The following is a 22,352-nucleotide window of genomic DNA, read 5'->3' as shown; positions in this document are numbered from 1 at the left end:
ACTGTGAAATTCGTTTGACTTCTTTGATGGTGACGAGTATGAATTTCCCATAGGCCTCTTTCTCGAATCACGAGCCTCAGAATCGACTTTTCTCTTTGCTTTGAAAAGTTCCTCAGTCTTGTGTGCTCTGTCCATCAGAACTACAAGTTCTTTCAACTCGAGAATCCTAACTAACAGCTTGATATCTTCATTTAGGTCATCTTCAAATAGAGTACACATAGCAACCTCTATCGGTATAATTCCCGGGCATACTTACTAAGTCATACAAATTCCCTCTCGCACTCAGCTACTGACATACGACCTTTCTTCAATTCAAGGAACTTTTTATGTTTCGTATCGAGAAATCTCTGACTCACATATTTCTTTCTGAACTCTGTTTGAAAGAATTCCTAGTTTACTCGATCTCTCAGTACTACCGCAACCAAGGTGTTCCACTACTGATAAGTCAAATCTTTCCATAAAGAATTACCACATTTCAAACATTCCACTAAAGTACACGATAATTCATCAAATACTCTCACCGTATTTTCTAACCAAAACTTGGCTCTTTCTGGATCATCTTTAGCGGTACCTCGAAACTCTTCAACCCCATACTTTAGGATTTTATTAATTGAAGACTTGCTTAATCGCACTGGTTCTAAACCTTGAAGAACTATTGGGACCGATTAGGGTATAGGTGGGGGTGGAGGTCGTTGAGTCATTGGGTTTCTTCACAGGAACTTAGAAAACCACTCTGACATCATTTTGAGGAAAGCTTCCTTAGCCTCTCCTGCCCGACCTTCAAATACGGGCCTACTACTTCTAGATCCTGCCCCGTGAACGGAGGCTTGCGCATTCCTTTCTACTTCATTGGAATTAGCTCAGTTGGATGATAGCAGGTTATATAATGGCATGTGTTTCTAGACTAATACATGCTACGTTCATCCCGAGAACTGACTAAATCGTAGCTCTGATATCACTAAATGTAACACCCCTAACCCGTATCTATCGCCAAAATAGGGCTACTGAATATTACCATATAAACAGAACATTAAGACATAAATTCCATACATCATCGAAAAGATATTATAAAACATTCATTCACATACATATTGTCCCTAAATCGATCCCTCAATGCCCTAGAATCACCTTAGAAACAATTCGGGACTAAATTGGAAACATTTGGAAAGTCTAAGAAAAAGTTAGAAAAAGTTTTTAACTATAGGGGTCACATGGTCGCATGGTTGGGCCGTGTGCCTCACACGGCTGAGACACACGCTCGTGTCTCAGGCCATGTAACCTTCGAACTAGGGACACATGTTTGTGTGCCAGTGCATGTCCTCACCGGTATAACGCTTTGGGTAGGGTTACATGCTCGTGTGCCAGGCCGTGTGTTAGGCCGTGTAACTAACTAACTTGCATGCAATGGAACTTACAAGGGACACACAACCATGTGTCTCACACGGCTAAGTCAGTCTCCCATGTCTTAGGCTGTGTAGACATAAATTTGCCTGAAATCAGGCCATTTTGAAGACCAAACCATGCATGGGCCTAAAGGCCTTTTGTACACATAATCAAGACATCAAAACATGACCAAAACTTACATGTAATGACCAATTAAATAGTCCAAAATCAATTAACCAATATGGCATACAAGGCACCTCAAATGCATTCATCAACAACTTAACTAAACATGTATATGTTAGCATATTTCAATAATCAACATCTAGCTCAATACTGTAACACCCCTAACCCGTATTTGTAACTGGAATAGGATTACAGATCATTATCGTAAAACCGTAACATCAAAACATTCATTCCAAATCATTTCAACATTAGCTATCAAGTCCAAAAATGCCAAAATGTCATCAATCATAAAACCATATTTACAAGCCAAACATAGTAGCCATATCATCAAGCACAAAACACCTATACATGCCATTATAACTGCAACCAAAGCATAAAAATCTACTGATAAAATTGATAGACAGTGTGATGGATCTTCAACTAGCTTCCAACCCGATCGAGCTCTCGATAATCTGTAAGGTAAAAAAAACTACGTAAGCAATGAATGCTTAGTATAAAATTTAAGCATAATATTCCATTTCAATACTAAAGTTTATAGAATAAACATAAATCTATGCCAATGCTATAAGATTCATAAATCGATATGATCATCAACTTACAAATGAGTAGGTTTATTGATGTCGCATATTTATTGACCAGTCATAACATGATAGAATTTCATTAGACATAATATATATCATCAATCCCTTTTATAAGATTATATATCTTTCTATTTACTTACTTTCCAATCCGTCCCCAATGCTTATCATAAGCGTAAGCAATATTATTAACTCTTGATTCAAAGTATTTATCCATAGCATAAAAATTTGCTCACATATAATACATCATAATACATCCCAATTACGTACTTACCATTTCATTTCCTTTTCTTACCTATTTCATATGCATAGTACAAGCATAATCATAAACATCAATAATTTCCACAAGCTTGGCATAAGCCCTAGCACATCAACAACACATGTTAGTTCATTTAAATATGATTCATATGAATTTAACATGGATAATCATTATAATTGAGTATGATATCATGTTTTTCCATGTATCACCATTCCATAGAGTTTCATATAAACATGTCTTAGTTCTTATTAGAAACTTACCATTTCATCTGCATACACATAAGACATAAACATAACATTAACCATAGCCATAAGCTAGTGATTAAACACATAACTTAGCAATATCATCACATGGTAAGATTTGGGTGCATAACATAGCATCATTTATATCATACCTTTCATAAACATGAATACTCATACTTTGATCATTGGTACATCATACCTTTCCATATTTGTCGTAGTGAAGTCAATCGAAACCATTACTGAAGCTCACACAAAGTATGCTAAACGATAATCGTAACCGTCCCTTTTCATATTCAATGGTCGAAACCATCCATTTTCATTAATCGATCTTCGTCACCATCCCTTTTCATAATCGATAGCCGAAGCTATCCCTTTTAATAATCGATTGCCGAAGCTATCCCTTTTCATAATCGATAGCCGAAGCTATCCCTTTTTATATTCGATGGTCGTCACTGTCCCTTTTCATAGTTGATGGTCGTCACCATCCCTTTTCATAATCGATAGCCAAAGCTATCCCTTTTCATATTCGATAACTGAAGCTATCCCTTTTCATATTCGATACCCGAAGCTATCCTTTTTCATTGGTCAATGATCGCTGATACGTCGTTGGATTTTTTCACCGATACATAATTTGATATTATAATTTAAAATGCTATTTAAACATATGAACGTACCTAGCTAAATTGCATAAATGTAAAAGTACAAGGGTATTTTGCTAATTTTCATTCTCCTTGATTTTCCACCCGATCTTGATCTAAATTAATAATTTCATTCAATCTATTAGTTTAGATAGTAAAACAATTTATTTTATGCAATTTAGTCATTTTGAAATTTTTAGAAAATTGCCCCTAACATTTCACTTTTATTCAATTTAGTCCCTGAGCCTAAAACATGTAAATTAACCATTTTTATTAAAATTTTACACTAGCTGAATATTCATGACCTCCATTTCAGCCCATTTTTGAAACAAATTAACATCAACTCCTTGTACTTTTATTATTTTAGCATTTTAGTCCCAAATTAATAAGCCCATCAAAAATCACTTAACAAAATACTTTTAAATAACAACTAATATTTCAAATTCATCATTTAACATAAAAATTCACCACATTCATCAATGGAAACATTCAAAATCTTTAACATTTTCAAATTCGAAGGTATAGGCTAGCTGGACCTAGTTGCAATGATTTCAAAAATATAAAAATTATTAGAAACCGATAAATAAATCACTTACATGCACCCATTTTTGTTTGGTTGAAGCTTGGACCTTCTCCCTTTCTTTTTCCATGGTGACATTCAGTGTTTAAAGAAGAATGAAGAAACAAATCATAATTTTCATCTTTATTTTAATTACAATACTTATTTATAATTATTTTAACCTTTATACATAAATAAAACTAAAACATTAAAGTTCCCCTGCCATCCCAATATCGTTAGGATGGGTAATTTACTCAATAAGGCCGTCCAATTATAATTCTTTAATCAATTAACACTTTTAAACTAATAGCGATTGACTTTTTCAAGTTTTACAATTTAGTCATTTTTAATTAATTAACTATCGAAACGTGAAAAATTTTCAACGAAACTTTAATACCACCTTAATGACACTTCGTAAATATTTATAGAAATATTTATGGCTCAACTTATAGAAATGAGGTCCCGATACCTTATTTTCTAAAACCACTTGACCTTAAGGTCTTACCACTTGAACTTACTAAATCGTTTATATAACATAAATTATCAAATCAAAAAACCTTTTTTAAATTACATATGACTCGTAAATATTAAATAATAATATTTACAAACTTACTCATCAGATTTGGTGGCCCCGAAACCACTGTTTCTGACACCATTGAAAAATTGGTTGTTACAAGTCTCCCCCCTTACGAAAATTTCGTCCTCGAAATTTCTCACCTGATGAAAGTCATCACATCAAATCTTTTTGTCATATTCTTAATGATAATCCTCGGATAAATCATTTATAACTCATCTCGATTCAAAACTCGTATCAGAACTCATATTAAAACTTGATACCATTCAGAACTTAACTGAACAACTATGAGGTTCTCCTGTCATAACTTTATCATTAGTAGTATAACTACCGAGAAATTCCCTAGTGATTGTCTGACGAAACATAACCGAGAAACCTGGATTATGAAACTCTGACTAATGGTACTGATATGTTTGCATCTGTAACACAAGCAATAATGTTTAACACAAGCGCGACAACTTCAACTATCGAGACGACTTTAACTCATAATGACATTTCCTGATTATAGTTGATCTGATAGATACATTTCTGTATCATGTCTTCTAGAATATGAATCCCCCATTCTGACTATCTGTTAAATTACTCGTGAATGCGCAAAATTTATTCTCGGACCTGGGAATAAAGTCAAATGCATATAACTCAATTAACTTTTTAATGAATAACCCGCTCTGATTAAAAAAATGAGTCAATTTTATCTATCGGATAATAACATTTCAAAATAATCCCTTCTTCTTATTGTGAAGACAACCCAAACATACAATTTATCATAATTCCCTCAGAATACTAGTCAACCCAAATTGCATTAGCTCAAACATACATCCCAAACATACAATCTATCATAATTCCCTCAGAATACTAGTCAAGAATCTATACAAACTGCATTAGCTCAAACAAAGCATAACATCCCAGTTTAACTCGTTGACATAAATCAAGATTACCTGAGGAATGAGAACCAATATGCAAAGTTAAGTTCGATTTTCCACATCTATACTTTTGCCGATGCCTACCCTTTCACGAAAGCTAGAAATGGGATATATAATAAAGCTATTTCAATTATTAACATCAAAGCTTTGGACCATACCAGATCCACAACCATCTGATGAATTAACACTATAGCGTTATAATAAGACCAACTTTTCAACTGTATGGATAGAATAATACCTCAACATCAATATTGTACTCCAAAATAAAAGAGGAAAACCAAATTATCAAATCGCTTATATAACATAAATTATCAAATCAAAAACCTTTTTTACATCACATTTGACTCGTAAATATTAAATAATAATATTTACAAACTTACCCGTCGGATTTGGTGGCCCCAAAACTACTGTGTTCGACACTACTAAAAAACGGGTTGTTACAAATACATTTCCAAAACATGCCATATGTTATCCATAATCAAACCAACTTAACACATGTCATTTGAGCCATTTAAACATGCAACAACATAGCCACATTGACATAAACTAGCAAGACATCAAATGTACCAAACCAAACAACTTATACATACCAAATCTTCATATAAGCATTCAACTAAACATCGTTATTAGTCCACCTATACATGCCATTATAACCTTGGACAAAACATCAAAAACTACCGATATTTATGTTGGATAGTGTGATAGATCTTCGACGAGCTTCCAAACTGATCACGCTTCCGATAATCTATAAAACATAGGAAAGAAAACTACATAAGCACATAATGTTTAGTAAGTTTGTAGAACATGAAACATAACATATCGATTCATTTATATAGCACGTAATATAAGCATAACATAATCCAACCACAAGCTTGACACAAGCCTATGCATCGTCATCAATACACAAGTTAGTGCATTTACACATAAGTCACTTGAATTAAACATATGGTAATTCATTTCCATATGAACATACATCACTGAATTCATTCATCATTTTCATGAGCATGTGCATAATTCCATTTCGAAACTTATGATTTCAATCCCATTTCTTGCCCGTTGAACCATTTAGAATGCCATCGGATACTCGAGAAAGCTCACACAAAATGTGCTTAAACATATAACCGTAACCTTTCCTTTACATCATTGCTCACACGAGCTGTGGGTTAGAATGTAAGCTACACGATGCTGCTCACATGAGCTGTAGAGTAATTGCAACAAATGCAAGACCTCAGCCATCGATAGGACATTCAAGACCAGCACCTGAAGCATGAAATCCTTAATAACATGTCATTTGTATCCTACAAATTCCTATAGTTCAACTGGGACTCGATAATCGTCATAGCATTGCTTTGGATATACATCATTAAATTACATGAAAAATAACATGTTAACATATAAATTGAAATATCATTAACATAATATTTACTCATACGAACTTACCTCGACGACTAGGGCGTAGAAACGAAATCGACTAATCTGAGGCTTTAGCATTTCCCCGATCTAGATCCGTATGTGGTTTATCTTGATATGCAAGCAATAGTAGTTGTCGAACGAAGAAACCCTAAAAATTGCTATTTTTCTCTTGATTTTCGATGGAAGAAACTTTGAAGAAGATGATACAATTGTTTTACTTATTTTACTTTAACTTAATAATTAAATTACTATATTAACCTTGCCTATTGACATTAAAATCACTTAATTTTATGTCCATAAAAGTCTAGTAACATTTTGAATGGTCTAATTGCCAATTAAGTCCATTCACCGTAGAGTTTCATAGCTAATTGATATCTTTAACTACTAGAACTCTACTTTCGTATTTTTATAATTTAGTCCTTTTCACTTAATTAATCATGCAAATATCAAAATTTCGTTACAAAATTTTAATAAGACCTCACTAACATCCCATAGACATTAAAATAATAATAATAATAATAATTTACTAATCAAATTTGTGGTCCCAAAACCACTATTCTAATTTCATTGAAAATGAGTGATACATGATGGCCACATTAAATCTAGAAATAGGCTCATTTGACACATGTTATGGACACCAATTATTTAGATTAGAATCTCTCTTTATTTTTAATTAAAGTTTTTCTTTCCTTAGGTTTTAAATTTATTATACAAATTAGGTTTTTCTTAAACTCTATAGATTCGATTCATTTGTCATGTTTACACTTTATATCGGATCTATACTATTTATAAAAGTTATGAGGTAATAATCCCTCTATGGGGGATTAGCAAGTGGAGGTATGATCTATTAACTGTTTTGTAGGGTTACTCAATGGATCAGCTGTTTGGGAACGGAAGAACCTAAAACCCTAGGCTTGACAACCCTTGGAGGTTATCAAGGTGGGAATTAACCCAAAATTGGTATGGTCTATCCGTCAACACCTTAAATCCAAACTGGTCTGGACTGTGAGGTCGTAAGATAAGTAGTCCTTACTAACTCGTTGTTCTAGTAGACGTATTGGAAAATCCTGCTAGGATATCGACTAGTTGATTGATGAAGAACCCGAAGCTACAGTTGATGAAGATTACTGAAGTGAGCTAGTCACCCATAATCAGATTTGACTAATTCCACTCTTCAATTTCTCAATACTTATTTATTTTTTATACTTTTTATTATTATACAAAAACCCCCAAAAATCCTTTTTATTTATATTTTCTTAATATAATTAATTTCAAGTACTAATTAGATCTATTGGTGTTTATGTTGAAATTGATCTAGTACTATGCTCCTTTGGGTACGATCCTCGGAGTACTCACCTACTCCAATGCAACTATATTACAACTTGACCCTTACTTATAGATACCACCTTACGTCTATATATATTTTGTTACAACATTCACACTCTGCACGTTAGTACGTCCGGAGGTGGTCAAGTTGTTGGCACCGTTACCGAGGAGGTAACGCCACTAGTTCAATTTTAATTTTTGCACTTTAGTAAGAATAATTAGGAAATTTTTAGGTTATAGATATAATTTTAATTTTTATTATTGCTAATCTTTTCTTATTTGGTTTAGTGTATGAATTGTAGTAGGGGAATATAGAGCCAATCATAGATCCAAAAATAATAATTCGGAGAAATTTTTTACAACAACAATAGCAGTAACAACAAATACAATATCCACCACCACCTACTGTAGGCAACATACCATATTAGAATTTGTTGTTCAATGAAGCTAACGACAGTGATTTAGAAGATCCACCAGCATTACCATAGCTACCCGCAAATTTACCTATGGCACATAACGAGAGAACTTTAAGAGATTACGCATTACCAAGTCAGGACATGGTTCAAGACAGCATAACAAGGCTAGATATTATAACTAAAATTTTTGAGATTAAACCAACAATGATTCAGATGATCTAGAATAACCTACAATTTAGAGGCACAATGATAGAGGATCCGAATCAACATTTACAATAATTTCTCCAACTTTGTGATACTTTCAACTTTATGATATTGTCAGTGGCCCATTAAACGATTCACATATGGCCAGAAACCATCTACGGTAAAGGTTGTTCAAGAAGATGATAAATACCAACAGTTAATGGACAAACTTAACCGTATTTAATCTACAAATAGTGCACCGGCTGTGTATAGAGGAGACAAACCTCTCTTCTATTATATTAATACTCTTACCCAGGATGTAAATTACATCAAGAACAGGGGTGGAAACCCTTATTCAAATACTTACAATCCCAGTTGGAGAGATCACCCAAATTTGAGATAGGGAGGAAATCAAGGAAGAGGTAACAATTTGAATCACGTTAAAAACACTAATTACCAACCTCCTTATTTACAGAAACCTCAAGACAGGGCCAACCCAAATGACCATACTGTATGTGGTCAATGTCTGGATCGAATCAGCGGGGAGATGCAGTCAATGGAAACAGAAGTAAAGCAAGTGCAATCTAAGTGCACTAATTCATCAAGAACATTGACTAAACTAGAGGACCAAATGAGCCAATTGCTAAGTATGATGGGAGATATTAAAAGGAAAATTGGCACATGCATACGCAACAATAAAGATAATAATCCTCAGAAAAAAGTGAAAGAGCAAGTACTTTGGCACAAGAGGACACAAAAGAAAATGCCAAAGGTCCTCCAGAAAAACTCCAAGAAGCTGATAAAAAACCAAAACTAGAATAGGTCATCGAACCGGTAGCCGAACCAGAAAAGAGGGTAAAAGACAAGGTAACTAACACACAGGTACTATAACTGCCCGTTTTCTGTGAGTAGTTTTTGGACCATAAATCCAATGATTAAATATAAATTTTATTATTTTAATTTCTATGGTATGTTCGTAGAGTCGTATAAATTTTTTTTAAGAAATACTAACATTTGCATGCTTAACCAAGTAAAAAGGACTAAATCGAAAAGGGTGAAAAAGTAGAGTTCTAGTAGCTAAAGGTATCAAGCTGTGAATGTGATAGCCCAAAATAGGGCCTAATCGGAATAGTGGTTTTGTAAGCACAAATCTGAAGTGAAATAGTTTAATTTTATAATTTTTATTAATTACCAATTGATTGAAATATTGTGTGAAAATATGGAAAGGAAATTTTAATGATATAGTGCCAAATTGAATTTTTAGGACTAAATTGAAAAAAAATGCATAGTGTGTCTAATTAGTGATTAAATGATTTAATTGAATTATTGCATGAAATTGGAAGTGTTTATGTGACAAATAGACCATAAATTGGTGTTATTGACACATAAGGGTAATTCTAGAAAAATTTCTAAATAAGTGGGTTAAGGGCATTTTTGACAAAATTGAATAAAAGATAAAATAAGATGAAAACAAGTGTTCATCTTCTTCAAAAATTAAAGAGCTCGCTGCTGAAAATATCATGTCCCAATAACTAGGGTTCTTGATTTTTCTAAGCTCAATTGTAAGTGATTTCTTCCCCCGTTTTTAATTATTTGCGTATTTTTATGCTTATTAAAGCTTGAATTTCATGTTTCTACCATTTATTTTAAACGGAATTAAATTTTAAAAATTGACCCATTCATGATATAGTTGTAATTGGATGAGTGATGATAGATAATGAATGTTTGAAGTGCTAATTACGAGTTTTACTAGATGAATTTCGATAAAAATGTTGAAAAGGACTAAATTATGAAAGATAATAAGGTGTGCATAAAGTTGTGATTTAATGAGGTTTGAAATTTAAGAAATTTAATGAATTTTATTTTATGAGCTTTGGGACGAAAGTGTAATTTTTGAAAAGTTATGGGAAAAATGTAAGTTTGCCAAAATATTGTGTATGGATTGTGTTTGAGTGGAATGTTGATAAAATATATTAAATTGTGTTAATATAGATCAACAAAGAAGAAATAGTGGAAGTGATCGGGGAAAAGAGAAGGTTATCGACTAATTTATGAAAATAGCCGTTTTGCATCCGAGGTAAGTTACGTGTAAATAATAACAATATATTTTTATAAATTGTGAATTATATTTGACATGTGAATTAATATTGAATGTGGAAGGAAAATTTTTCATGAATTATTCAAGTGATAAAGTGTTTAAAATAAAGTGTTAAGTGTAAATTCTCAGTTGAACTTAGGAATAGAAGTGGATACAAGTGACATGTCACTAGAGACCAGTGTTACAGTGTTACAATGAGACTCGGGTGCTGGGTGATGTAGCATGTGTTGCAGACACCTGACAGCTTGTGTGAGCACACCTGTGGACATTTCCAGTGTTATTGATCAATGGTAGCTTCGGCTACATCTCAGTGGTAGCTACGACTACATTTCAGTGGTAGCTACGGCTACATATCAGTGGTAGCTTCGTTAGGGGCAAAAGTTTAATTTTGCAAAAGTATGAATTTTGGACTAAATTGAATAGTATGAGAATTAAATGGACTAAATTTGCTTATTTAGACCAAGATAAACCACGTACAAATCGAGATCAAGGAAAAGCTAAAGCCTTGGATTAGTTGGTCTTGTTTCGACATCTTTATTATCGAGGTAAGTTTGTATGTTTAAATAATGATTTAATGTTATTTTGATTCATATGTTATTGTGTTATTAATCATGTAAATAATTGTGGAAATCCAACGATGTTACGATGACTATCAAACCTTGTTTGAACCTTAGGAATATATATGATACAAATGACATGTCATTAGGGTTACCATGTTTTGGGTGTCGATCTTAAATGTCCTACCGATGGCTGAGGTCCTGCATTTGTTGCGGGTGCTCATCAGCTTGTGTCAGTAGCATCGTGTAGCTTACATTCTGACCATCAGCTTATGTGAGCAGACCCATTTTATGGCTTGAGTGAGAAACAATGTAAAGGAAAAGAAAAAGGAATGGTTTCAACCATATGTTTAGCACACTTTCAGTGAGCTTTCCTGCGTATGCAATATTATTCTAACTAGTTCAACGGGCATGAAAAGGGAAGGAATGGAAGTGTTCTAATCAATTATGTTATGAATCTATTGAAAGGTATGAATTGATAATGATCAATGAATTTGTATCCATGTTTATGGAAAGTATGAATTCAATGGTATTATGTTCTTACAAATTTACCTTACCATGTGATAATTCAATTGAGTTATGTGTTAAAGCACTAACATGTGTTGGTGATGATGCTTAGGCTTGTGCCAAGCTTATGTTGGATTGAATCATGTTAAAATTATAAGGTTATGCATTGAAATGTTAAGTTATATTCATGATTTACGTACATACTAAGCATTATATGCTTACACAGTCTTCTTTCTCATTTTTTTTATAATCGGAAGCTCAATCGGTTTGGAAGTTTGTCGAAGATCTATCACACTATCCAGTGAATATATTGTTAGGTTTTTATGTTTTGGCTAAGGTTATAATGGCATGTATAGGTGGACTTGTGTTTAATGGTCTTGTTGATAGGTGGACTTAAGTTATATTCATGATTTACGAACTTACTAATCATTATATGCTTACGTAGTTTTCTTTTTCATGTTTTTTATAATAGGAAGCTCGATTAGTTTTGACGCTCGTCGGAGATCTATCACACTATCCAGTGAATACATTGGTAGTTTTTGATGTTTTGGCCAAGGTTATAATGGCTTGTATAGGTGGACTTATGTTTAATGCTCTTGTTGATATGGTTAGCATGTATATGTGTTACTATAGTTGGTACACTTTTGGTATTTATGGCACCTTGTTGTTGTGTGTTAATATGGTTAAGTTAATGCATCTTTAATGGCAACGTGGTCAAGTATGGTATGTGTGAGATGGAAATGAGCTAAATGTGTTTGAATGAAATATGGCCAATTATGCATAAATTTAGATATGTTTGTTTGATTGTGATTGAGGTGACTCGTATGGCATATTGGTTGAGTGGAATTTGGTCATTTTAATTAGTCAGGTTATGCATGTTTTGCTGTGTTTTGATGCCTTGGTCAATGATGCAAATGGCTTGTAGGTACATGCTTGAAATTGGTAATGAAAATGGCTTGATTTAGGCCAAATTCATGTCCACACGGCCTAAGACAGAGGCGTGTGTCTCAGCCGTGTGTCCCTTGTAGTTTTTAAAGGTTACAAGTTAGGCAGTTATATAGCCCAGCACACGGCCTATGGCATGGGCATGTGATGCCATTTTAACTGTTACACGGCCTGACACACAAGTGTGTGGCTTGGCCATGTGACCCAACTCAGAGATCTACACGGGCACGAACACAGGCTAGTACATGGTCGTGTGTCCCTAATTTGAGTGTTACATGCCTTGAGATAGGGGCCTGTGTCGTAGCCGTGTGAGTCACATGGCCTGGCCACACGGCCGTGTGACCCCTGCAGTTTAATTTTTCTAGCTTTTTCCTAAATGTTTCATATGTTTCTGATTTAGTCCCTAATCATTCCTAAAGCGTTTCTAAGGCATCGAGGGATCAATTAAGGGATGATTTGCATGTTTATGTATGGATTATGATATGTTTATATTAAATTTTGCAAATGTATGTTTTAAAATAACGTTTTTATGGTAATGCTTCGTAACCCTATTTTAGCGACAGGTACGAGTTAGGGTTGCTACATTTAGTTGTATTAGAGCTATGGTTTCATCGATTCTTAGACTGAACGTAGTGTCTACGAGTCTAGAAATACATTGAATTATATAACATGTGATAGTGTCATAACTCCTAACTCTATTTAAACCATGCTTTCATATAGGTAATTTCATCCAACTGAGTCGATTCCGATAAGGCTGAAAGTAACGCGCAAGCCTCTGTTCACGGAGCAGTGTCGAGTGGTAGTAGGCTCGTATTTCAGGGTTGTGGAGGAGAGGCTAAGGAAGCCTTCTTCCAGATGATGAATGAGTGGTTTCCCAAGTTTGTACGAACGAAATCGATGGCTCTACGACCTCCACCCTTACCTATTCTCCAGCCAATCCCTATAGTTCCACAAGTTTTTGAGCCAGTACGAGTTAACAAGCCTCCAGTTGATAAAACTCATAAATATAGAGCTGAAGAGTTTACAGCTACGTCTCAAGATGATCCGGATAGAGCCAACTTCTGGTTAGAAAATACAATCAAAACTTTTGATGAATTATCTTGTACACCGGCAGAATACATAAAATGTTCTGTTCCCTTATTGAAAGACTCAGCTGATCAGTGGTGGAATACTCTAGTTTCGGTTGTGCAGAGAGATCAGATTGATTAGGAGTTTTTCTGTATAGAATTTCAAAAGAAATATGCGAGTCAGAGGTTTCTTGACAAGAAACATAAAGATTTTCTCGAGCTGAAACAGGTTTGGATGACAATATCTGAGTACTTGAGAGAATTCGTTCGATTGAGCAAGTATGTCCGAGAATGTATACCAGTAGAGGTTGCTATGTGTAAATGGCTTGAAGATGGGTTGAACGACGATATTAAGCTGTTAGTCAAGATTCTGGAATTGAAAGAATTTGTTGTTCTAGTTTACAGTGCGCACAAAGCTGAATAGTTGAGTAAAGCTAAAAGAAAGGTTGATTATGAGGCTCGTGGTTCGGTAAAAGATCAGCGGGAAAATTATATCAATCACTGCCAAAAAAATTAAAAGAATATCATAGTCGTTCGTCAGCTTTAGTGGGTTAGTTGCTCAAGTCTGTAAAAACTGTCCTTTGATGATTTAGGGTTGCAACTTTCCTACTAATTTAATGTTACTACCCTTTGATGAGTTTGACTTGATTCTAGGTATGGACTAGTTAACTCTGTATGATGCTGTTGTGAACTGTAGACAAAAGCATATTGTGTTGAAACTTCAGAATGTTGAAAAGCTTCAAATTGAATCAGATAGAGTGGATAGTATATCTAATGTTATAGTAGCTATGTCAGCATAGAAATATGTTAGAAAAGGCTGTGAAGCATATCTTGCTTACATTTTTGGTTTAAAGTTACTAAGATGAAGCTAGAATCAGTTCTAGTGGTACGTAAATATTCAGATGTGATTCCAGAGGAGTTACCCAGGTTACCATTGATAAGAGAGGTTGAGTTTTCTATTAAATTAATGTTAGGAACATCTTCGATATTGATTGCTCCTTACAAAATGACACCTATAGAGTTGAAAAAGTTGAAAGCACAGTTGCAAGAGTTGATAGATAGGGGTTTTGTTTGACCCAGTTTTTCTCCTTGGGGTGCTTTAGTGTTATTTGTTAAGAAAAAAAAAGGGTTCATGCAATTATGTATTAACTATCGACAGCTCAACAAAGTCACGGTCAAGAATAAGTATCATTTGCCACATTTTGACGATCTGTTTGATCAGTTGAGAGGTGCGACAGTGTTCTCAAAGATCGATCTTCGTTCTTGTTATTTATTAGTTGCGAGTTAAAGACTCAAATGTACCAAAAAGTACGTTCAGGACTAGGAACGGACATTATGAATTTCTTGTGATGTCATTTGGTTTGACTAATGCACTTGTAGTATTTATGGACTTGATGAAAACAATCTTTAGACCGTGCATAGACAGGTTTGTTGTTGTATTTATGGACGATATTCTAATTTATTCTCGAGATGAGACAGAACATGCCGAGTATTTAAGAATTGTTTTGCAAACTTTGGGCAAAAAACAATTGTTCGCTAAGTTTAGCAAATGTGAGTTCTGGCTTCGGAAAGTCAGATTTTTGGGACATGTATCTGTCGATGGCATTAGAGTTGATCCGAGCAAAATTTCAACTATCATAGATTGGTAACCTCTGAGAAATGTATCTAAGGTTAGAATTTTTTGGGTTTAGCTGTATATTACAGAATATTCATTAAAGGATTCTCGATGATTGCTACACTGTTGACGAGGTTGTTGCAAAAAAGATGTTAAGTTTGAGTGGTCTGGGAAATGTCAGCAAAGCTTTAGTCAGTTGAAAGCATTGTTAACTGATGCACCTGTATTAGTTTAGCCAAAGTCAGGTAAAGAATTTGTGATTTATAGTGATGCATCGTTCAATGGTTTGGGTTGTGTTTTGATACAAGAGGGCAAAGTGATAGTGTATGCTTCTAAACAATTGAAACCGTACGAAAAGAATTATCTGACGCATGATTTAGAACTTGCAACGATTGTATTTGCATTGAAGATTTGGCAACACCATTCGTACGGAGAAAAATGTCATATCTTCAGAATCATAAAAGTCTGAAGTACTTGATGTCACAAAAATATTTGAATTTGAGACAGCGTAGATGGCTCAAGTTATTGAAAGACTACAATTTGATCATTAATTATCATTCAAGAAAGGCTAATGTTGTTGCTGATGCTTTGAGTAAAAGTCTCTGTTTGCTTTGCAAGCTTTGAACATGCAGTTGACGTTGATTGATAATGGTTCGATTTTAGCTAAGTTGAAAGCTAAGCCGATGGTTTTGCAACAAATTTGAAAAGTTCAGAAATCTGACGATGTGTTGATAGCTAAATGGAAACAAATTGAGACGACACCTGATTCAAATTTTCATGTTGGTTCTGATGATAGTTTGTATTTTAAAGGCAGAATTACGTTCTGAGAAATTCTGATCTCGTCCAGAAGATTTTACAAGAAGCTCACAACTGTAGCTTGTCTATTTATCCTAGTAGCAATAAAATGTACGACGATTTGAAACAAATGTACTGGTGGCCAGGTACGAGAGATTTCTGAGTTTCTATCGAGATGTTTAGTTTGTCAGCAAGTTAAAGCCGAACATCAGGTAACTTTTGGTTTTTTACAGCCAGTGATGATTCTAGAGTGGAAATGGGAATGTGTCACGATGAATTTTATGTCAGGATTGCCTTTATCTCTGACAAAGAAATATATTGCTTGGGTCATCATTGATTGTTTGATCTACGCATTTCATTCCAGTGCGTAAGGATTTTTCACTTGAGAGATTAGCAGAGCTGTATGTGGTTGAGATCATTAGATTGCACGGTGTGTCAATTTCCATTATTTCCAATAGAGATCTGTGATTTACGTCTCGATTTTGGAGCAAGTTACATGAAGCTCTAGGTACTCGTTTCCATTTTAGTACCATGTTTCATCCTCAGATGGATGGTTAGTCCGAGCAAGTGATTCAGATACTTGAGGATATGCTTCGATGTTCTGTTCTGGAATTTAAAGGTAACTAGGATAGATTTCTACCGTTAGTTAAATTTTCATATAACAGTAGTTAACAATTGAGCATTACAATGGCATTGTATGAGGCTTTGTATGGTCGGAAGTGTCAAACTCCATTATACTGGACTAAACTTAGAGAGAAAAAGCTTCTCGAGGTTGATTTGATGTAAGAAACCGAAGATAACGTTAAAGTTATACGAGACAATTTGAAAGCAGCTTCAAATCGACAGAAATCCTATGCGGATTTAAAAGGAAAAGACATAGAATTTCAAGTCAATGACAAAGTTTTTTCTAAAGTGTCAACCTGGAAGAAAGTTCTTCGATTCGGTCGTAATGGAAAGCTTAGTCAACGGTTTATTGGGCCGATTAGCATTGTCGTCAGAGTTGGAAAAGATTCATAATGTGTTCCATATGTCTATGTTACAACAATATCAATCAGATCCATCACATGTGATTTGACCTGTTGACGTTGAGATTCAGCCCGATATGACATATAGTAAAGAACCGATCAGAATTCTAGCTCGAGAGGTTAAAGAATTAAGAAATAAAAGCATAGTTTTAATGAAAGTTCTCTGGCAGCGTCACTGAATAGAAGAAGCTACGTGAGAACCGAAACAAGTTATGAAAGTGCAATACCCAAACCTCTTTTCTGGTAAGTTTTTTGGGTACGAAAATTCCTTTAGGGGGAGACTTGTAGCAGTCCGTTTTCAGTAAAATTAGAATAGTAGTTTTGGGACCACAAATTCGACGAGTAAATATTTATTTATTTTATTACTTTAATGTCTATGGTATGTTAGTAGAGTCATATAAAAATTTTGTTAAGAAAATTTGACGTTTGAATGCTTAATTAAGTAAAAATGACTAAATCGAAAATGGTGCAAGAGTAGAGTTCTAGTCGCTAAATGAATCAAATAGCTATGAAAATTTAAAATAAGAGGACTTAGATGGTAAATAGACCATTTATATAGTTAGTTGATATTCATGAATTGGTTTTATTGAAATTATGAATATTTTGAAAGGACAAAATGGTAAAATGGTAAATAAAGATTAAAATTAATAAGTAAAAAGTGTCATCTTCTTCAAACTGTTCTTCTTCAACTGATTCTTTAAGAGAAAGAATAGCTAGGGTTTGACTACTTCATTTTTGCTTGCATGGTATGTATTTTGATTCTGTTTTTAATGATTTTTATGTTTTTGAGATCGTTATAGCTTAATCTAGCTAGTCTAGGGACTAATTTGCAAAATTGTTAAAGTTTTAAGGTTTTTAATGAAAATTTTTTCATGATTCTTGAAATTTAATGAAAGATTATGAGTCATTTTGTTATGTACACAAGTTTTGTAAAGTAATTTTTGATGAAATTATCATTGAAGGACTTCTTTATAAATGTAGTAAAGTATCATGATAAAATGGTGAAACCATGGTTTGTATGGGTTGATATAAGTCCTAGGTAATCCGGCTAGCATGAAATGTGGATGAAATTGCATAAATTTCAATTTACGAGTTTAATGACTAAATTGTAAAGAAGTTAAAATTTTAAGGGCAAAAATGTAATTTTGCAAAAGTATGAATTTTGGACTAAACTGAATAGTATGAGTATTAAATGGACAAAATTTGCTTATTTAGAACAAGATAAACCTCGTACGGATCTAGATCGAGGAAAAGCTAAATCCTAAAATTAGTTGGTCTTATTTTGACATCTTTATTATCAAGGTAAGTTTGGATGTTTAAATAACGATTTAATTTTATTTTGATTCATATGTCATTCTGCTATTTATCATGTAAATAATTGTGGAAATCCAATGATGTTACGACGACTATCAAACCTCGTTTAAACCTTAGGAATATATAGGATACAAATGACATGTCATTAGGGTTACCATTTTTCGGGTGCCAGTCTTGAATGTCCTACCGATGGCTAGGGTCATGCATTTGTTGTGGATGCTCGTCAGCTTGTGTCAGTGGCATCTTGTAGCTTACATTCCGACCGTTAGCTTGTGTGAGCAGACCCATTTTATGGCTCGAGTGAGCAACGATATAAAGGAAAAAAAAGGAATGGTTTCGACCATATATTTAGCAATCTTTGTGTGAACTTTCCCGCGTATCCGACATTATTCTAACTGGTTCAACAGGCATGAAAAGGGAAGGAACAGAAGTGGTCTAATCGATAATGTTATGAACCTATGGAATGGTATGAATTGATAATGATTAATGCATGTATATCTATGTTTATGGAAAGTATGAATTCAATGGTAATATGTTCATGCAAATTTACCTTACAATGTGATAATTTAATTGAGTTTTCTGTTAAAGCACTAACATGTGTTGTTGATGACACTTAGGCTCGTGCCAAGATTATGTTAGATTGAATCATGTTTAAATTATAAGGTTATGCATTGAAATGGTAAGTTATATTCATAATTTACGAACTTACCAAGCATTATATGCTTACGTAGTTTTCTTTCTCATGTTTTTTTAAAATCAGAAGCTCGATAGGTTTGGAAGCTTGTTGGAGATCTATCACACTATCCAACGAATATATCGATAGTTTTTTATGTTTTGGCCAAGGTTATAATGGCATGTATAGGTGGACTTTTATTTAATGATCTTCTTTATAGGTGGAATTAAGTTGTATGCATGATTTATGAACTTACTAAGCATTATATGCTTACGTAGTTTTCTTTCGTATTTTTTTCATAATCGGAAGCTCGATCAGTTTGGAAGCTCGTCAGAGATCTATCACACTATCCAGCGAATATATGGGTAGTTTTTTTATGTTTTGGCCAAGGTTATAGTGGCATGTATAGGTGGACTTGTGTTTAATGATCTTGTTGATATGGTTGGTATGTATGTGTTATAATGGTTGGTGCACTTTTGGTATTTATGGCACCATGTTGTTGTGTGTTAATATGGTTAAGTTGATGTATGATTAATACCCAATTTCGGTATGTGATGGAGTAGTTACAATGTGGTCAAGTATGATATGTGTGAGATGGAAATGAGCTAAATGTGTTTGAATGAAATATGGCCAATTATGCATAAGTTTAGATATGTTTGTTTGATTGTGATTGAGGTGTCTTATATGGCATATTGGTTTAATGGAATTTGGTCATTTTAATTAGTCATGTAATGCATGTTTTGGTATGTTTTGATACCTTGGTCAAGGGTGTAAATAGCTTGTAGGTACATGCTTGAAGTGGATGATGGAAATGACTTGATTTTGGACAATTTCATGTCCATACAACCTAAGACACGACCTAAGGTTACAAGTTAGGTAGTTACACAACTTAGCACACTGCCTGTTATATGGGCTTGTGAGGCCATTTTGAGTGTTACACGGCCTGGCAAATGGGCATTTGGCTTGCCCGTGTGACCCAAGTAAAAGAGTTACACAGGCACGGACATGACCGTGTCCGTAATTCAAGTGTTACACGGCATGAGACACGGGCGTTTGTCTCAACCGTGTGAGTCACACGGCCATGTGACCCTTGCAGTTCAATTTTTCTAACTTTTTCTTAAATGTTCCAAATATTTCTAATTTAGTCCCAAGTCATTCCTAAAGCATTTCTAAGGCCTCGAGGGCTCAATTAAGGGATGTTATGCATGTTTATGTATGGATTATGATATGTTTATATTAAAGTTTGCAAATGTATGTTTTAAAGTTATGTTTTTAGGGTAATGCTTCGTAACCTTATTTTGGCGACAGGTATAGGTTAGGGGTGTGACAAGTAAAGTTCCCCTATAGATTAGAAGAGAAAAAAAATGGGATGAGGATGAGTTTTTAAGTTTTCTAAAATTGTTCAAAACGTTGAATGTCAACCTTCCATTAATTGAATTAATTGAAAAAGTACCAAAATACGCCAAATTCTTAAAAGAAATGATGTCTAAGCGTAGGAAAGTTAAGGTAGGAGAGCAAGTCAACAAAAATGCGTCTTGTAGTGCTATTATTTACAGACAAGTATCCCAGAAACTAAAAGACTCGAGAAGCTTTACAATTCCAATAGGGATAGGGAGCATTCATTTTAAAAAAGCTCTATGCGATTTAGTAGCTAGTATAAACTTAATGCCCTTATCTATTTATGGAAAGCTTGGGGCAGGGGATGTTTGTATGAATATCGGGATAAAATCTTGTGCTTTATTTATATTTTTCATGATTTATTTATTTAATTGATTTATTGATTAAGTGACTATTTATCTAAAATTGGGTGTTTATTCAAGAGTACTTAATATACTAGGAAGTGACGCACCTAGTAGAATATCTAGACAGGTGAGAAAGAGATGGTATCCTATCGAGTATAACCTATGTCTAATTGAGACTGAGAGGGTATCTTAGGTGGTATCCTTAGTGAAGATGAGACTGAGAGGGTATTCTTATCTAAGGGTAGTAATCACTCAGTCAAGGGTAATTAGTGGCTTAGTTGAAAATTAGGGAATTAATTGATCATAGGCTTGCAGCTCGCATCGTTGACACTCAGAATAGGAAATTCAATTAGGTTATTTTTGGTTAATTAATTTAGTAAATATTTTAATTCTGCATCATGATTTAGTTAGATTAGTACTTATTTTCGTTTATTAGTTTAATAATAAATTTCACCAAACTACAATCCCTTGGGTACTATCCTCGGAATACTTTCTAAGTTTTTCATTGTAAACAAAAAGATATTACAATTTGACTTATATAATTGCAAGCATCGCTACTTTAATTTCATATCTTTCTGTTGTAGTATTTCCAATCCAAATGTTCGCACGTTTTGTAACAGCCTATTTTTAGAGATATTAGGACAGTGGTTTTGGACCACAAAGCTGACAAGTAAATTATTATTTTATTATTATAGTAAAGTCGTATTAAAAATTCGTTCAGAAATTTTGATGTTTGCTTAGTTAATTAAGTAAAAAGGACTAAATCGTAAGAAGTGTAAAGGTTGAGTTCTAATACTTAAAAGGGCTAATTGACAATTGAAATGGAAGTAAATGGGCTTAAATGGTAATTATACCATTCATAAGGTTATTGGATGTGCATGGAATGGTTTTATTGAAATTTTGTTAGTTTTTAAAGATTAATATGGTAATTAGGTAATTAAACTTAAATCAAAAGAAAAGACATAAGGTGCATCATCATTTATTTTTCACCTAAAAACCTATTTTGAAGAGAAATAATTCCATGGATGAATGCTTGGCTCGGTCAAGCTTTGTTTAATTGCATGGTGACTTTCAAAGCCCCGTTTTTAATGATTTTTATGTTTTTGAGATCGTTTAGTTTAATCTAGCTAGCCCAAGGATTAATTTGTAAAATTGTTAAAGGTTGAGGGTTATGCCATGAATATTCTTGAATGGTTTTTGATGTTAAATGATAGATTATGTATCTTTGTTGAAAAATAATTTTTTTGTTAAATGATTTTTATGAATTTTGGAATTAGGGACTAATTTGTTAATGGTATAAATCCTAGGGTTTTATTATGAAATGTTGGTTTAAATGG

This window comes from Gossypium raimondii, chromosome 4 (assembly GCF_025698545.1).
Source record: "Gossypium raimondii isolate GPD5lz chromosome 4, ASM2569854v1, whole genome shotgun sequence".
In the NCBI taxonomy this organism is placed as follows: domain Eukaryota; kingdom Viridiplantae; phylum Streptophyta; class Magnoliopsida; order Malvales; family Malvaceae; genus Gossypium; species Gossypium raimondii.
This window is presented reverse-complemented; position numbering follows the sequence as displayed.